This window comes from Pholcus phalangioides, unplaced genomic scaffold, assembly GCF_987345545.1.
Source record: "Pholcus phalangioides strain wild (caught in Gottingen) unplaced genomic scaffold, Ppha-v1.0 ptg000008l_1, whole genome shotgun sequence".
NCBI classification, from domain to species: Eukaryota; Metazoa; Arthropoda; class Arachnida; order Araneae; family Pholcidae; genus Pholcus; species Pholcus phalangioides.
This window is the reverse complement of record NW_028301601.1, coordinates 8,529,171-8,547,726: the sequence shown is the minus strand read 5'-3', so window position 1 is coordinate 8,547,726 and position 18,556 is coordinate 8,529,171.

The following is an 18,556-nucleotide window of genomic DNA, read 5'->3' as shown; positions in this document are numbered from 1 at the left end:
TCTTGACATACACACACTTATCAGAATTTAGAGGATAGAAATTCAAAGATTTAAATTTTTCATCCAATTTCTTGTACCACTGTCTTCCGAGTTGTTTCAGTCCGTACAGTGATCGCTTTAATAGGCACACTTTATCAGCACTCAATTCCTCCTGGAATCCGTCTGGGATTTCCATGTAGATTTCTTCATCTAAATCACCATTCACATATGCCATCACAAAGTCTAGTTGATAACCCGTGAGATTATTCTCAACTGCATAGGCGATTACAGTTCTGATTGAACTCAGCCTTGCCACAGGCGAATAATTTTCTGCAAAGTCCACTCCGGGTACTTGAGAGCAACCTTTAGCGACGAGCCTTGCTTTATATTTTTCCACACTTCCGTCAGGTTTGTACTTCAATTTTAGTACCCATTTGCAGCCAAACACCTTTTTGTTTCTTGGTCTATTGACGATATCCCATGCTTTTTCTTGGGTTAAGGCATCATATTCATCGCTCATGGCTTGTTTCCATTGCGCTCGATGCGGCCCACGCAAAGCTTCAGAAACAGTAGGATTATTGTCGGTGTCATCAACTACTATGCTCAAAACAATTAGGGGAGCGCATGGTTTTAACAAAATTACGCAAAGATGTATACCGATAAGTAACATGAAATGAATCATCCATAATTTAAAGCCTAGCAGGAAACGGAAGAAGAAAACTTCATATGCAAATCAAAGTTCGTGACGTCAAAAACCAGAAAAAGGAGATAAGGGCAGAAATCGGGATGTTGCAGAAACGTCTGTTTTACTGCCGTAACTGTGAAATTCCATTGCGCAGTATTGTTTTTTGAGACAAGGTGACTTGAGGATGTCTCAACAACGTGATTTACCGGAATCCATGGCAAGGCGTGTTATAGCCAGACTGGAATCCGGGCAAACACAACGTAGTGTCGCGGACGCTGTTGGAGTCGCCAGAAGTGTTGTTGCAAGGCTGTGGAATCGATTCCAAGAAACAGGAAATGTTAGACGTCGACCAGGGCGAGGTCGGCCACGCGCCACTACAGCAACTGATGACCGGTATGTACGGTTAAAAGCCCGTCGAAACAGAACAGAGAATGCTACGCAGCTGCAGACAGTTGCTCTTGGCAACAGGACGAAGGGTGTCCAGCCAAACAGTACGTAATCGGCTTCATGAGGGAGGGCTCTATGCACGTAGGCCAATGGTCTGCATTCCGTTGACCCCACGCCACCGTGCGGCACGAAGAAGATGGGCTGCTGAACATCGAGATTGGGAGCAAAATGATTGGAGCCAAGTGCTGTTTACAGACGAGTCCCGATTCAGTCTGGAGTGTGACACCCGACGTGTTCTGGTATGGAGGGACAGGGACACCCGAAATAACCCCGCATTCGATCGTGAAAGGTCACAATACAGACGAGCTGGTTGGATGGTATGGGGTGAAATCAGCATAGGCGGACGCACGGACCTGCATATCATTCGGAATGGCACTTTGACGGCCCGAAGGTATGCAGACGAGATACTGCGACCTCATGTCATCCCTTACGCTGGAGCCATTGGAGATTCCTTTGTTTTCCAGGATGATAATGCCCGACCGCATAGAGCTCGTCTGGTGGAGAACATGCTTGAAGCTGAAGCAATACAGCGTATGGAATGGCCAGCGTGCTCTCCTGACCTGAATCTAATCGAGCATGTCCTCGGACGACGCATTAAGGCCGTCTGTTACTGTCCGAGACTTGCAGATTGCACTTCTTGAGGAGTGGAACAGTATTCCCCAAAGTCTGATCGATAGCCTCATCGCATCCATGGCAAACAGGTGTGCAGCAGTCTTAGCTGTTCGAGGAGACCACACGCCGAATTAAAACTCATGCATCATGTCTAAACAGTACTTTTTTTTATCGTTTACATGTAACCGAATTGTTGCCCTAAATCATCTTTTCATGTTTTTTCCATATTTTCAAAGAATTAAAGCTTAATTCCAAATCTTTTTACGTCTTTTTTCTGTATTGCGCATTGATACGCGTGTACTATCCATTGTATGCCAATACGTGGCTGTCTCGCACGGTTTTCTTCACTTTTTTGCTTGCTCCCCTAATTGTTTTGAGCAGTGTAGTTGCACGGCCTCGTTATCTCGGATTGTTTTTATTTGGTACTCTTTTCGCGGTCTTCCTCTTTTTCCTGTTTTGATGAGCTTAGAAACGACAAGGCGCTCGCGCTTGAACAGAGGGCAGGGTAGGAGATGCGTCGCTGTCCGAGTCATCTTCGCCCCCCTCAGAAGAACTTCTTTCGTTCTCGCTAGAATCAGATGATGACAGAGTTACACCGTTGTTGCCTCTTTCGGTGTTTACGGTTTCGCAGTTGTATACAGGAAACGTGTTTTCGTTTTCATCATCACAATCGCTTACACGAGTTTCGGTTGGAAATACACATTCGACTTCACCATCGGAAGGAAGATTATTTTCAAACTCGTCGATAAATTTTACGTCACGGCTTGCAATCACGCTTTCGATTCATATGCATATCCGATGACAATATGCTCTTGCGATCTTGGCTCAAATTTGCCTTTTAATCGCTTGTTCAACACGAACGCTTTTTGTCCGAATACCCTGAAGTAGGATACACTTGGCTTGATGGCAAAAAATGCTTCGTATGGAGTCGTCATTTCTTCGACAGCCCTCGTAGGTGCTCGATTTCGGAGGTACACAGCACAATTTACAGCTTCCGCCCAGAAACTTGCGGGTAGCTTTGACTGGATCAAAAGACATCTTGCCATTTCCACAATGGCGACGCTCGGCGACACCGTTTTGTTGAGGAGTGTATGCGGCGCATTTTTCTCTCCGAATTCCTTGCTGTTGCAATATTGGTCAATTGACCCAATATTGGGTCAATTGAGACCCACAATATTCCAGCCCATTGTCAGTGCGAAGTGTTTTAATTTTCTGCCCGATTCGATTTTCCATTTCGGCCTTGAATTTCACGAATGCACCTTTCACTTCGTCTTTAGTTTTAAGAAAATATACATGCATATTACGAGATTTGTTATCAATAAATGTTGCGAAATATCTCGAACCACTTAATGATGGGACTTTCATGGGACCACACACATCGGAATGGACAAGGTCCAGCAAATTTTTGCTTCGATATCGCGACTCTTTTGGGAACGGTGTAGCCGTTAGCTTACACTGGATGCATATTTTACAGTCTCTCAAAGAATCGGAGTTTCCAAATGACATACCTCGTACCATTTGTTCTGCTTTCAGCTTCTTCAGGTCCGTCTCGTTCAGATGGCCATATCTTTGATGCCACTTCTGAAGATCGGTGACAACTGCAGCGGTTTCGATGCTTGGTGTCACGTAGTATAAATCCCCATGACGTTGCTCTCGTAGGAGTACGGACCCATCTGGCTCGATGACTGTTGCCTCTCGCTCGGTGAAAATGACGGACCGGTTTTTCGCAGTAGTTTTGGACGTCGACATCAGATTGCTTTTCAGCTCGGGAACGCACAAAACATTTTCTAGACGAATTGTTCTGGTCCCGCGTCCATCTGGCACCTTAATGCGAACGGTTCCTTTTCCCGTCACTTCGGCGGATTTATCGACAGCCAGTTTCACGAACGAGTTCGATTGCTTGTTGATTTCACAAAACAGTCTCTCGTCGTTGCACATGTGTGACGTTGCTCCACTATCCAGGCACCACTGTGTTCGGTAAACCTGATTCAGTGCAGTCTGTGAATCCTGTGCAGCAGCCATCGAAGCTTCGTGCTTCGGAGATTCAGCTTGTCTGTCAGCCCTCTTCTTCCAGCACGCTGAAGCTTTATGGCCTTTCTTGGAGCAGAAGTTACAGATGATGTTTCGCAACGGCTTGTTTTTCGGCACATTCTTGTTGTGGCTTGACCCCATTCTTCGGTCGCTTTCTTTTTGACGTTGCTGTCCCTTCTTGTCGGTGGAATAGCAAGCTTGCTGGGAAAAATCCACATGGTTTCCTATTCTCGCGTCGCAATCTTCAAGCAGCTTTATTTTCAAAGCTTCGGGCGTAGGTAGCTCGTCACGGGATTCGATAGCGCATCGGAAGTTTTCGAAACTTGTGGGGATACTGTACAGCAACAAAATCGACAGTAGGTCGTCAGCTATGAGAATGTCCATTTCATGGAGCTTGTCGACGATGTCGAAAAAAATATTCAGATGATCAAACATACCTTCAGAGTCTTTCATCTTTCGAAATAGCAGCTGTTTCAACAAAGTTGCCTTTTTCGCTGGCCCCTTGGACTCGTATATTTCCTTGAGTTTCTTCCAGACATCATTAGCTGTGGTGCAGTGTTTCACGTGCATAGTTCACTTGGACATGTCCGCTCTGGCTTTTTGATCGCCCCGGGTCCATTTCTTGAGCTTCTCGATATCAGCGTCCGTTGTACCTTCCGGAGGCTTTGTTTCTTTTCCGTTTGCCAAGTCCCAATGATCGTTTTCGATGAGCTCCGCTTCAATTTGTAGCTTCCATGTCTCGTAATTGTCCTTACTCAGCTTTTGTATGCTTGTAAGCTCTGACATCTCGCTCAGTACACGACTTGCGATGATACGAAGACGAGAACTAAACAACAAATACGCGGTCAACGGTCAACTTTGAAAACGACGCGCAGTGGTTAAGTTACGTTGCCTGGTCCCCATAACCAGATTGTTGGGAATTTAGCAGAGATGTCGTTTCAAAGCATGAACTGCTCATCAATTAAGTAACGAAATATCTAGTTTATTATAGAGATTAATATAATCACACGATAAAACACAATACGACCATCACGTCTATCGACTAACAAGCTACTCTCTCTCTATATTGGCGGGAAAACGTACATGACCTACTTTCTCTCGCTGCTATATCAGCGCCGCCACACTTGAATTACAGAGGAGGTAAACTGTGAAGAAAACATTACATGAAATATCTCAACAATAATTTTAATAATAATGTTACAATTCTTATTAATATGATCATTATTATAATGTGATAATTATTGCATTTAATGACTGTTTCTCAATTTTTATCCAAGTGTGTCGGGACTCGATCCCAACGAAAACACACTGCTAAACCAGACATGCACCTCGTCCATATTCCTCTGCGGAACTTCTAACGAATTGGTACATGCTGGAATGTGTGTGTACGTATAGTGAACCTTCCGTGAAGTTTGTTTCTGTGTAATGCTTGTTATGTGTAGTGCTGCCATCTACAATCAAGTTTTTTCTTTAAACTATGAGTTGTTTTTTTCTCAAGTTATAGTGATTGAGAAGTGTAATGAATGAATAATTATACCATTGTGTGTGCAGGCCTGTTGCTCTCTGCGGCGAGACCTTTTAACGGGGAGATCAGATCAGCTCGAAGTTGGGAACCACTGCGCTGACGGTGGGGTTTGAACCCGGATCCTCGCCCACCACAGCGGTGAACCCAACGGCTATAATAGACTGGAGTTATTACTATTTCTTTATAAAGAAACTGGCTGATCTGCATGAAGTACGTCTTGTGTATGCATGTATATGTTTAAGCACATATCACAATAAATAAGCCCTAACATTAGTGACGACCAAGCGACTATCGGAATGAATATTCCATTTGATAGCCATCAACTATTCGAGACACCGGCACGTGACATAACTCTTCTTACATGTAACACTATCACAATGGAAGATTGGCTATTTACCCACTAGGAAAAAAACTGCCATTCACATTTAAGAGCAAAAATTTGAAAGTACACCAGAATGAAACAGAATTCAATTTATTTCGCCGTTTCCCAGCGCAATGAGGCTGTCTGACGACTTACAAATAGCCTTTTCTGTGGCGTTGTTTGAAGAAGAAAGGCAAGTAGTTTGTGCATGTATGTGTAAAGCATGAGTGTGTGTTTTTGTAAACAAAAATCCAGTCCAAAAGTAGTTTGCGCTCACAAACGACCACAATCACGGGTAAAATTGAAACATTCAATGTTTCAAAAGTCATTGAAAAAAAAAGCCCAAATATTAAGAAAATGAAACATTTAGAAATTAGATTTATATGTATTATATTATCTTTAAAATTAAGTAAAAGTATTTGAATTAAACAAATAAAAAAAATAAATAACGTGAATTTTATTTGAATCACGCTATATGATATTTGCCTTGAAATATTCAGATTGAATAATACTTCAAAGTAAAAAAAAAATTGCAATTGCATGGTACAGATGGCGCGGTGAAACATTTGGCATTTTATATACAGTCGAATCCCGTTATAACGAACTCCAAGAGACCGGCGAAATCAATTCGTTATAATGAAATTTCGTTATAAAGGAATTTCAGGTTGTTAGAATTGTTCTTATGAAAACTTATTTGAGGGATTAGAAAAGTGTTCATTAAAACGAGATTTTCGCTATAACGGTATTCGTTAAAACGGGATTCGACTGTACTATTGTTCGCCATCGTTAGTTACACACGTCTTCAATCAGATTTTTTACACGTTGTGAGGCAAAAAAAAAACCCAGATGCACGGTTTTATGAATATAAAATAATATTTATTTCTTTTATCAGGGATCTCGTATTCATATGAACTGTATACATTATACAGAGTGTACCACGTAATAAAAGCAAAAAACTACTTGCTATGATTCTTCAAATAACTTGGTTGTTGGTTTTTTAAACCGATGGACCGCACGAAGATGAGGAGAAAATGGTTTGCTATTATACAGGGTGTCCTCTAATGCTGCCTTTATGTCATCAACCGTCTGTCGTAAAGGTATGATTCCAATTGTGTGTGTACTACATATTCTGTATAAAGAAAGGGAAGCAAAACTGCTCGGCACTGTGGACGGAGGCTTTGTTTTAGATCATTCGAATCTTTCACCTCAACATGCCAACTTCATCTTCTTACTTGCCTCACAAGTCTTTTCCACACTCTGCGGTCTCCAGCCCTTATGTGCCACTGGGCGCTCGTGCAATTTTTCTCCCTGGTCATTGGGTTCAGCTATCCATTTTAAATGACTTGTACGTTACATCGAGGGCAAGGATGCCACTACTACTAATCTTTGCTCATTTTTCCGACACAACCCTGCCTCTTTTGAGGTAACGAAAGTAAGGTGCTTTGCATCAGTCTGGGGGTTATGAGCGGTTCTATCTATTCTATATCTATGATTCCCATTTAAAAAAAATTTTCAAAACGCGTTCAAAAAAATTACCCTGCACCAATCGTAAAAGTGCACAGTGTATCACAAAATAGAAAAAATATAAATTTTTATACGGTTTTCGTCCTCTTGTCTTCTAACTTCTAATAAGAAAGCTGTCGCCCTGTCTTTCCTGAGCCCAAGGAAAAAATATCCCACGGTTTTAACTGCGATATTCACTGAGATATGTTAGTTCAAAAATCGAAGAAAAGTTGGGAAATAACAACCAAAACTGACGTACAACTCTACTTTCCCCTGTTTATGCTGTCCTTTAATATACTTTTCTGATTTTTGAATCCGAATATATTTCTGAAAATATAGCAGTTAAAAACATATGATCGCTTTTATTTGAATCAAAAAAGACAGGGCAACAACTTTCTACTTGGAAGTTAGAGAAGAGGCGGACCGTACAAAAATTTAGATTTTTTTTTTTATTTTATTTTGTTGCACACTGTTTTCACTCTCAAAACTGATGCAGAGAAATTTTTGAACGCCTTTTGAGCATTTTTTAAATTGAAACTATACCTCTGTGACGGACGGTTGATGAGATAAAGGTTGTGCTAACACTTACGGGACACCCTGTATTTTACAAGGGAATTATGAGATATCGTGAACAAAATGCATGCTATGTTTTTTTCGCAATTCCTCTTGATAGTCTCTCTCTCTCTCTCTCGTGGTGCAAATATATCATATTTTATCCATTTCTTATTTTTAAAATTCCTTCAGTCACATAATCTGCATCCGTTTTCAAGAATATGCTACCTATTTCAAGGCGTGAAAAGATGTTTGACCGCACGTTTTTCGCAAAATGCATTACTTGGACGTTCATCATATAGTCTGATGCTCTGTAGGTTTTCAGTGGCCCAGCGACGGGGACTTTTTATTATTCCGACTCTGACTCCACTGATGGAGTCGAGCATCCACGGATCCCGGCTTAAGGTCTGGGCACACATTTCCGTACCTTGCCAGGACGGTAGCTCAGACCTTAGTCTGGCATTGACTTGGCTCGTCCTCCCTTGATGTTTTCCATGTGTTGCCCGTATCGTTGCCGTATACGGGCTGCTAGCTTAAACCGAGCTGTGTGTCGTCTACTTCAAGATTTCAGCTCAGCTTGTTCAGTGTAATAAAAATGTTCAGAATATTTAACAATAGTGAGTTGGCTGCAATAACTCTAGTGTAAGTCACAGTAATAATTAATCTGAATAATTCTGTAAATAATCTGTCTTCATAATATGTGTGCAAAATTTATTTTCTGTCAGACTGTGGTGCACACGTGTATTCTGAACAGAAATTTCTACTTCGAAATGATCACCAATTTTCTTCGTATGTACCAAATGGTTGACGGAAATTTCGCCCCCGACGTTTCACCGCCAACTTTTCGCCCCAGATACTTCGCCTGCCCTGACCGTGTGAGTGAGTGAACGAATTACCGAATGTTCAAATGAATCACCAAGTGAGTAGCTGATTGAACTTATGAGTGACCAAGTGAATAGCTGATTGAGCATATGAGTGAACAAGTGAATGACCGTATTAGTCATCAAGTGCGTGACAAATTTAGTGTGGTATTCCCTGTTTCGAAATTCAAGACGTAATTCATGTCGCATAAATAAAGTGAGGTCCCCCGGTATAATGAAAAAGGTACTATCTCCATCACTACCAATATCATGAACCTAAATTTCATTGTTCTTTTTCAAAGCAAATACTTGGCCATAAAGTTCGTTTCAGTTGGCTTTCTATCCAATCTGTGAGGGTGGATTCACATCTTCAGACTCTCACCGTGTCGTGTCAGACACAGCAAACAGCGGTTCTCAACATTTTTGAATCGCGGAGCCCTTTTCAGTATATAATTTCTATGGTGGAGCCCTGTTTGACTCGAGGAGCCATTTTTTGTTTATAATTTTTATGGCGGATCCCTGTAGACCTCTTTTGTTTTATTTATCTATCAAATTCATTGATTTATTTTATTTTCCTCCAGTCGCCGTGGAGCCTTCGGTAAATGCACACGGAGCACTGGTTGAGAACCGCTGCTTTAGCATAAAACCTACGAACGCATTCATATCTATCGTATTGTAGCTGCGCTGGCGCAGACGGACGTCATTATGTTAAAGAATGTTTGCGCGTGTCTGACACAACACGGTGAGTGTCTGTAGAGGTGAACTCACCCTACGTCCACTAAACGTGACCTAAAATTCTATCAGGAAATATTTATAGAATTAAATGATGTATATACTTTTTTTAGTAGCAGATTGAATAAATTTTATGTGAAATAATTCATCGTTATTCCGAAATAAAATTATGTTTCTTTTTTTCCTATTGAAATTGGGATAATCCAATTCATTGTGCTTTTAATGATTTTTTTCCTTAATTTTCATCCAAGGCTACAGGGTGGTTACAATTAAACTGACACTACTCAGACGTATGCAGCGCCCATTCTGATAGAGGTATTTTGATGAAACTTGGTATATAGGGATATATGGACACCATGGGGGGAAAATAAAGAATCTGTAATAAAAAAAATAGTTCAATTTTTGACCACCAGGTAGAAAATTGGTGCTTTTTTAACGCAGTTATCTTTTCCCCATGGTTCAAATAACGTGTGTGCCAAGTTCCAAGTCCAGCACAACGGGCGCCACATAGGTCGGAGTAGAGTCAGTATAATTCATCTGACACTACTCAGCTTAGTTATGCTGACGATACTCCGACCTATGTAGCGCCTGTTGTGGTGGACTTGGTTCATTGAAACTTGGTATATACGCTATTTGGGTCATGGAAAAAAAGACAACTGCAATAAAAAGCACCACTTTTCACCTGGTGGTAAAAAATTGAATTTTTTTTTAATTGAATCTTTATTTCTCCCCATGGTCTTGATATATCCTATATATCAAAATATCTCTTTCAGAATGGGCGCTGCATACGTCTGAGTAGTGTCAGTTTATTTATAACCATTCTGTATTTGAACTCAAGCCCAATGGAGGTAGACCGGAGTTGTGCTCCTACAGGAAAAGTCGAACGGAATGAAAACGACTTGTGAATGCATGTATCTAAGCATATCACATAACAAACGAGCCCTTACATTGGTGGTGAACAAGAGGCAACAGTAATGAATATTCCGTTGATTGTTATCGGCTATTCGAGAGACCAGCACGTCCACACAACATTTACAAAACCCTAACACGTGACTACCATCATTGATCCATTAGGCCAGTGATTCCCAACGTGGGCGTTAACACCTCCTGGGGGAACGATGGAATGTTCCAGGGGCGGCAGAAGTTACGGGTTTAACATAGTATCCTACGAGTTAGATTGCGTTGGGGGGCGATGGGAGAAAAAAATTTCTGAAGAAGGGGGCGATGGGACAAAAAAGGTTAGGAATCTATGTATTAGGCTAATATTCACGTCAACAGGTATAATTTAAACATTACGAGTAGCAAGTTACGCAAATACAAAGCCACAAAAGGCAATACGCCTAATGAGATGGCCGAAACAGAACAGAATTTAATTTATTTCGTCGTTTTCCAGCCCAATGAGAGTGTCTGACGACTTACAAATAGCATTTCTGAGGCGTTGTGAAGGAGAAAGAAAAGTTTGTACATGTATGTGTAAAGCATGAGTGCATGTTTGTGTAGAGTAAACAAAAGTCCAGTCCAACGTCATGTTCAAATTACAAATGTAGTATGCACTCTAAAAGATCACAATAAGGGGGAAAAATTAAAATATTCAATATTTTAAAAAAAATCGTTGGTAGACAAAAAACATATAACACATAGAATACATATAAGACATATAGATAACACATACAGATACAAGAATGAGTACAATATACCAGTGGCAAAGTAGATAAAGTGGGATATAATAAGATGACTTATACACAGAACAATAAAAATAGAAATGCACAGTGTGTATAAGTATATATTTTTTCAAATCTATCTCCTCTTTTTTCTATAATTCAATTCCATTTTTTTTTATTCCTTCTTTTTTTCTTTTTTCTCGAAAACATTTATAACAAAATAATAACAGAATACATAATTTTCTTTATCAGTAGAGTGTCCAGTCAGCGTGTAATACCCTTTCTGGCCTATGGTACATTGTTCTCTGTAAAGGGTCGTAATCCACTATCTCATTGAGATGGCCATATTCAAAGTTCTCTAGTTTGTCATAGTGGGTTGTAAACAGCTCCTTGATGAAGTCCAGTATAACGGGGTATACATAGGTCTTTCCTGATGTCAGCTCCCCGTATAAATTTAGGTGCCCTCACAAGAGACCTTAGGATCTTGTTTTGCTGAGATTGTAGATTTTGCATGTTGCTATGACTTGCGTAAGCCCAGACCGGGGCTGCATATGTCATAATTGGTCGAAGTATAGATTTATATAGTAGGACTTTATTCTTTAAGGAGAGACGAGCTTGAGGAAATGTCATTTTGGAGAGCATGCCTAGGGCTTGGGTGGCCTTGTTCCTGACATAGTCAATCTGCGGACCAAAAGTCATTGGCCGGTCCAGAATACAGCCTAGGTAGTTTACTTTTCTCACTGGTTCCACGGCCGCTCCACCGATATAGATGGGAGCGTTTCCTGGGTCCGTTTTTCTTGTGCACCAAATAAATTGGCACTTGCTGTGGTTCAGCTCAATGGCGTTGATGCCACACCAATTCTCAATGGCCTCGACGATTTCTTGAAGATTTTCATTGCATTTTTTAGATTTCCTATGATTAGTGAGTATCGTGGCATCGTCAGCAAAAAGCGCTATGATTCCTACCAGAGGTGCAGGAATGTCATTGATATAGATGGCTGAAGCAAGAATTATGAATGACTTTCAAGAGGAATTGTAGAAAATATATAGAATTTATAATATATTATTTCATAAATTACATTAACAAATTATTTGAATTTCGTGAATGAGAGAAAAAAATTATTTCTTTGATTTTTTTTTCCAGTTACATTAATAGGTTCAGAAAAATTTCCAATCAAATATCAAACGTAGTGACAAGAAAAATTTGTAGTGCAGATGGCGCTGCAAAACATTTTACATTTTTCAAATTTATTCCCGATCAAATCGTTATACATATCATAAATTAGAATTCCTGTATTTCTTAAGGGGAAAAACAACCTAGATGTGTTTTTTGTTTAGTTTGCGTTATTTAGTTTTGTATTACGGCTGATCGAGGTATTGCACGCGCAAGTCGTTGAGCGAAGCTTAACAAACCGATTCACGAGACGTTTAAACTCAATGAAATCCTCCTCCATCGCGCATTTTTTAAATAACAAATTATGAAAATTCCACGTGAATTTTTTTAAGAATTTGCCGTAAGATATATTTTCACATGAAGTAATATACGAGACGCATTGTATCCATGCCCACAATGTTGCAAAATAATCGAATGAGAATTATAAAATTTATTATTGGATTGTAGAATCTAAATTTTTCGGAATCTCATGAATTACTACAAAAAAAAAGTGTGACATGTCCGTCAATTATGGTGCAAGATTTTTCATTGAAGGAGAAAGTATCGTAAATAGTTGAAAAAATATTTTTTGAAAAAAAGAAAATGCCGCTCTAAGGGGTGTGCAACATGAGCAGGGGCACCGGTCCCCCCACTTACGGTGATAATGATTTTTTCATGAACTCTGTCATCACAATTCTGGAATTCCGAATCGTCATAAATTGCTGGGAATTCTTAATTATCATCAGTTATGCAGCTATGAATTTTCATGTTACAGAACTCTTTTCCATCTATAAATATTTTTCATAAATTCTGAATTTTCACCGATTTTGGAATTCAACATTTTCATCTAGGTATAGATAATGCTGAAATTTTTTCTTCATTATCATCAAGAACTATTTCTATCATAAATTCTGAATTTAAATCAAAATTCTGGAATTTTTTCTTACATTAATTCTGAACTTTCATCAATTTTGCAATTCTGCATTTTCATCAATTTTGCAATTCTGCATTTTCATCAATTTTGCAATTCTGCATTTTCATCAATTTTGCAATTCTGCATTTAGAAATAAATAATTCTAGAGTTCTACATTTTTATCTAGAAAGAAATAATTCTGGAATTTTCTGCACTTTCGTCGAAAAGCACCATTTATAGCATATTTTTGCTGATTTTATTCAAAAATACGGGAGTTTCATTATTTGCTCTCTTTGATGGTGATAGATGGCAGCACGTTTCAAAAACACTGAGAGTCATTATATAAAAAAAATAAGGATCTATACTTATGCCAATAACATTACTTCTGCGAAGAACTTGAAATTTCCTAGTTTGATGAGCATCTGCTCAATTATCGAAAAAGTTCGAAACGATCTGCAATCATTTGCAAGTGCAGTTTTTGTCAATACAGTCGAATCCCGTTATAACGAACTCCAAGAGACCGGAGAAATCGCTCCGTGATAACGGAATTTCGTTATAAAGGAATTCCAGATTTTTAAATTGTTCCTACGCGAACTTATCTGAAGGATTTAAAAGAAAAAGTTTTCGTCGAAACGAGATTTTCGTTAATAACGGTACTCGTTAAAACGGGAATCAACTGTATCTAAATGTTCTGTGATTTATTTTCCGTAGGAATGATAAACAATTCTAACCGCTTAACGAAGAAGCGGGAGTAATTGAAAAACGAAACTAAAACATGTTTTCATTACGTTTGTCAAATATTTTTTAGTCATTATTCGAATTACTTATTTAATTGAAGCTATTTTATTGGTGACTAATTCAGTGGTTCCCAACCTTTTCTTGGCTCCCTCTTTAGTCTATAATTTCAATGAGACCGAGCCCCATTTAATTTATTTATCAAATTTAATTATTTATTTTATTGCCCTGGAGTGGCCGCGGAACCCCTGGCAAATGCACAAGGTACCCTAAGATCTTCTAAGAGAACTCTGCTCGGCTCTCTCTCTCTCGGCTGAGAACTCTGCTTTATTTGTGTGTGTGTTGTGTGTGTGTGTGTGTGTGTGATTCCAGATAACGGCTAAATATAAAGTTTATTAATTTGGAGAAACACACACGGTACGTTAGACATGTAAAAAGAAACGAGAATACACCAACACATAGAAAATGACATCTTGACTCTGTAAGAAACGAAAGCCTTCTCTCTCAAAACAGAAAAATAGAGGTAAAGAAAAGGCGCGCTCACGAAAACGATGTGTTGGCAGATTTATTATATTGTAATGCCAACACCTATACGCACTCTTGCCGACAGCACCGCTACAAGTAATCATGCAGAATATTGCCAACGGATAGGGACGCCGAAACGTTGTCTCACATGGGTGAGAATTTCCTCTCGACCTGCCTCAGTCAAATGCACTTCCTAGTTCTTCATTCAAAATCCAATTACAAGTTTTGAGAGTTGTTTAGGTCTTGGTTCCCACACACACACACGATGATCATTTATATTTATACAATTGAAAAACACGAAATTTCCGTAGTTTGGATGTTAATAATGGCGTAATTATGCTTCATGGATATGTGTGAAATGCTTTTTAAGGAATCGTCGTCCATCTTTGAGCAAAGAACAGGTTTGCGACTCTGACTGATGTCTGAAAAAAAGCAGCATAGGGGCCATCGATTGACTATAACGATAATAACGACGTCATGCTTTCGCTCGAAGATGGTGGATTAGCCAGCCTAGTATATCAAGAAGCTCTACACAACGATATGGAATATATACAACAATTGACAACTGAAAGTGATGTCTACCGCTTTATTGCTCAGTAATTAGGACTGAAAAAAAAGGGATTCATTCGAGATTCAGCGTATGCTGTCACACAGTATACCCTGAAAGTCCTTGATAAACAGTACCAGGTTCAGCGAATCCACTGTGTTTGAGAAATAGTGTGACGTCAATATTATCGCTAGAGCCAATCGTTGTCCTTTAAACTACGCATAGCCAAACAGGGGGTACGATATTCTGCTTGCGAACCGTTGATCCTAGAGGTATATTTCCAATCGGAAAAGTTTCCAATTAAAGTGTAGCACTTAGATATGCCACTCATGTTTGAAGGGTTTGTATATGGTGTGTGAAAAATATGTGTGAAAAAATATATTTTTTCACACAGTCCCCGTGTGTCCCAAAACCCGATTAAAATGTTCTTGGGTTCTTGAGAGCAGGGTGTACATGTACAAAGCTCATTTTTTTTTAATAATTATACAACCCCTTAAAACATGAATGTCATATCTGAGTACACGTTGTTTGGGAACTTTTTTAATTGAAAGTATACCTTTATAGGATCAACGGTTCGCCTGTAAAATGCCATAACCCCTGTTTGCTATGCACCCTGTACAAACCCTGTACAATAAAATCAACTGTCGTAATCATCAATGAAGTTTTTTGCATTTGATTATACGTATAACTTGGGTTTTCTTCATGGGAATGTTGTAATCACTTCGTGTTGCTGGCCTGCCTGTTAGTTGCACATTATCACTTCACGTATCAAGTTTGTTGATTGTTTTATTTGTGGCGGCATCTATATTTAGTCAAAAAAAAAACAAAAATGAGATGATGACGAATATGAAGTTGTACAATTGTCATCAATCATCAAAATTTGAATGCACTGGGTGAGGAACGGTCGAATAAATATTATTGATCAGTATGAAAATATTTTTGAATAATAATTTCAAAAATTCCAATGTTTGTTAAGGTGTTAAAACATAAGTTCACGTACCAAATTGCAGTAATGTTGATTTTGCCAATTAGTAAATGTTGTGATTGGCACGTTCTCCCCTTAAGGGTCCATGTAAGTGAAAATTGCACTGTTCATCTTCAGCAGTCAATTTATCGAATTTCTCATGGATTAAAGAGAAACTGATAAAAAAAGACTGCTCGAACGAATATTTTACACAACTTTTCTCATCATAAGCCAAGGATTGACGGACTAATAACTGATTAACGTAAGGGCGTAAGCATAACATACGCTTGGGAGGAGAGGGTATCTGAGTTTATCTCTTCCAGATAATTTCAAGTAACTTATCTCAAAAAGTTTTAAATTAACGGAAATTGAGAAGATATTTTATTTCGATAAAAAATGTTTCAATTTTTATACATAAAATTTTTATTTTATTTTTATTCCCCCCCCCCATGCGTTCTGTCTCTCTTCATACGCCTCTGGCCATTTACGGTAACACACCCAGCCTACCTTTTTTGTTGTAGTTGTAGCACATGCACCTCTGAACATTCATCTGAATAATTTCTAATTAATTGGTGTGCGGGAGTCTACAATGAAGTCGAAACCCAACAGATTGCAGCACGGGTGCAGACTGATGAACACGGGGTGGGGAGGAGGGAGTTTCTCTCTTAACCAGAACACACATTATCGTCGACCAATGCTCTTCGCCATGTGGCTTCGATGCAGACGGGTTTCAAGTTCTTGATGTGAAAATGTTAAATAAATAAATAACTATTTTCGTTACAGTTGCAGACGTGCTTCAGCTCGTGTTATTATTACGTATATACATCCAAGGTATGATTTGAAGACATGCTTCCTTGTACGCAAGGGCCGTAGCTAGCCATTCATTTACCCTGTGCAAGAATTTGAATTTAGGCCCAGAATGGGCCCCTCCCCCTTACAAGTGGGCCCTGTGCGAGTGCGCCTCTTGCACGTGCCTAGTTACGGTATTATGCATCGCGAGCGCCAACGCTCGTGCGTACGGATAGATGTGGTACTAATGCATTTATGATGTCACAGCGTGTAGCACAACGCACGCAAGTTTCAGCAAAGCAAGAGCAGAAATGCCGATATCTAGGCCCGAGGATTGAAAAGGTTATGTATAATACATTCTTGCTGTAGATGTTGTAAAACAATGAACCACGAATGGGAACCTGCCATTCGAGTATTTAAATAGAAAAATGAAAGTATTTAGTTTTTAATGTATGTTACGGTTAAATGTGACAAATCGGTTATTATACATAATTCGTTATTATGCATGCTTACCAGTCTTGGTAAGTTTGATAGATTTATCACTTTAATCTTCGAATATGCATAATACCCAAGCGTCGTTGGCGAATTTGATAAATACTAAAAAAAAATTCACTTTTACCGGAGATATGCGTTGTTTGATAATAATAGTAATTTGATAAATACTAGAAATTTATCGTCTTTATCTGTGATTCTGTATAATACCCTAGGGCAATTGTTGAATTTGATAGTTTTGTCCATTACTCTAAGGCCGGTATTACACTATAAAAGTTTGATAAAATCCCTTGTATAAAACTCAAAAAATTCAACCAATAAAGTTCATAGGTTACATTCGAGCAAATGAAACTGATAATCTTATTGGTGGCATTTTACAAGTTTTATAAAATTACTTTTACCAAACTTTTATAGTGTAATCCCGGCCTAACACCAAGTAGTGTAACACTAGTTGTGGATCATGTAACTATGAAGAAATATTCTGTGGAAATTTCCCAGCGTTTGCAACAGCGCCGGGAACGAAAGGCTTAGTATCTGTTACCATTTTACTGAATCCCTGTACGTGAGAAATTATAGTAAACCAATAAAGGTCATATCTAAACATTTGAGGCTGGTCCTGTCTGCGATACTCTTTCTAAGAAAAGGAGCAGAGGAGATCTCCCAGGGATATGGACAGGAGCTCAACGTGCAGTTATTGGAAAATAACACACGAGAGTTCAAATCTGAGCAGAGAGTTGATACTCACTATGAGTTCAGGTATTTAGTATAATTAAAAAAATTTATCAAGTTGTAAATGCTGGCTGCATTTACTACTTCACTTAGTGTCACCTGATGATCACCAAAGTAGTTCGCTCTCGGGACAGAGAAGGCGGGACATCGTCCCACACAGTGGAGTGCAGTTTCGTCTTCTTCTCCACACACAGGACAAATAGGTGAATTTGCATAGCCACAGTTGTGTATGCGTTTCGCTAGGTTAGCATGACCAGTGATGGTCTTTATAACCTGTCGAATCTGTTTTCCGTTCAGAGAGATAAGATTTTTTTCAATATTCGGTTGCGTTCCCAAGGCCAGTTTGGCCTGTATGCAGTCCTGCCTCAGTTCCATTGCCGATAATGTTTATTTTCCATCCATTGTGTTTGACATCTCCTTTTATGATTGGCATCGAAACAGGATAGAAAGGTTCAGGTCCAGATAGTTTCAGGTTCGCTGCCTCTTTGGCTATCTGGTCTGCAAGTTCATTTCCCTGGAAATTTACATGTCCGGGAACCCAGTAATGGTTGATGTTGTTGCCTAATGCTGCGAAGTTATTCAGCATGTCAGTGCAGTATTTGACGCACAGTTGAAACTTGGGGAAGTTATCAGTGCTGCTTGGCTATCAGAGAAGATAACAATTTGTTTATACAAATACAAATACAACGCCACAACAGGCAAAATGCCCAACGAGGTGGCTGAGAAAAAGATGCCCATAAAAATATGGATGTCATATATTT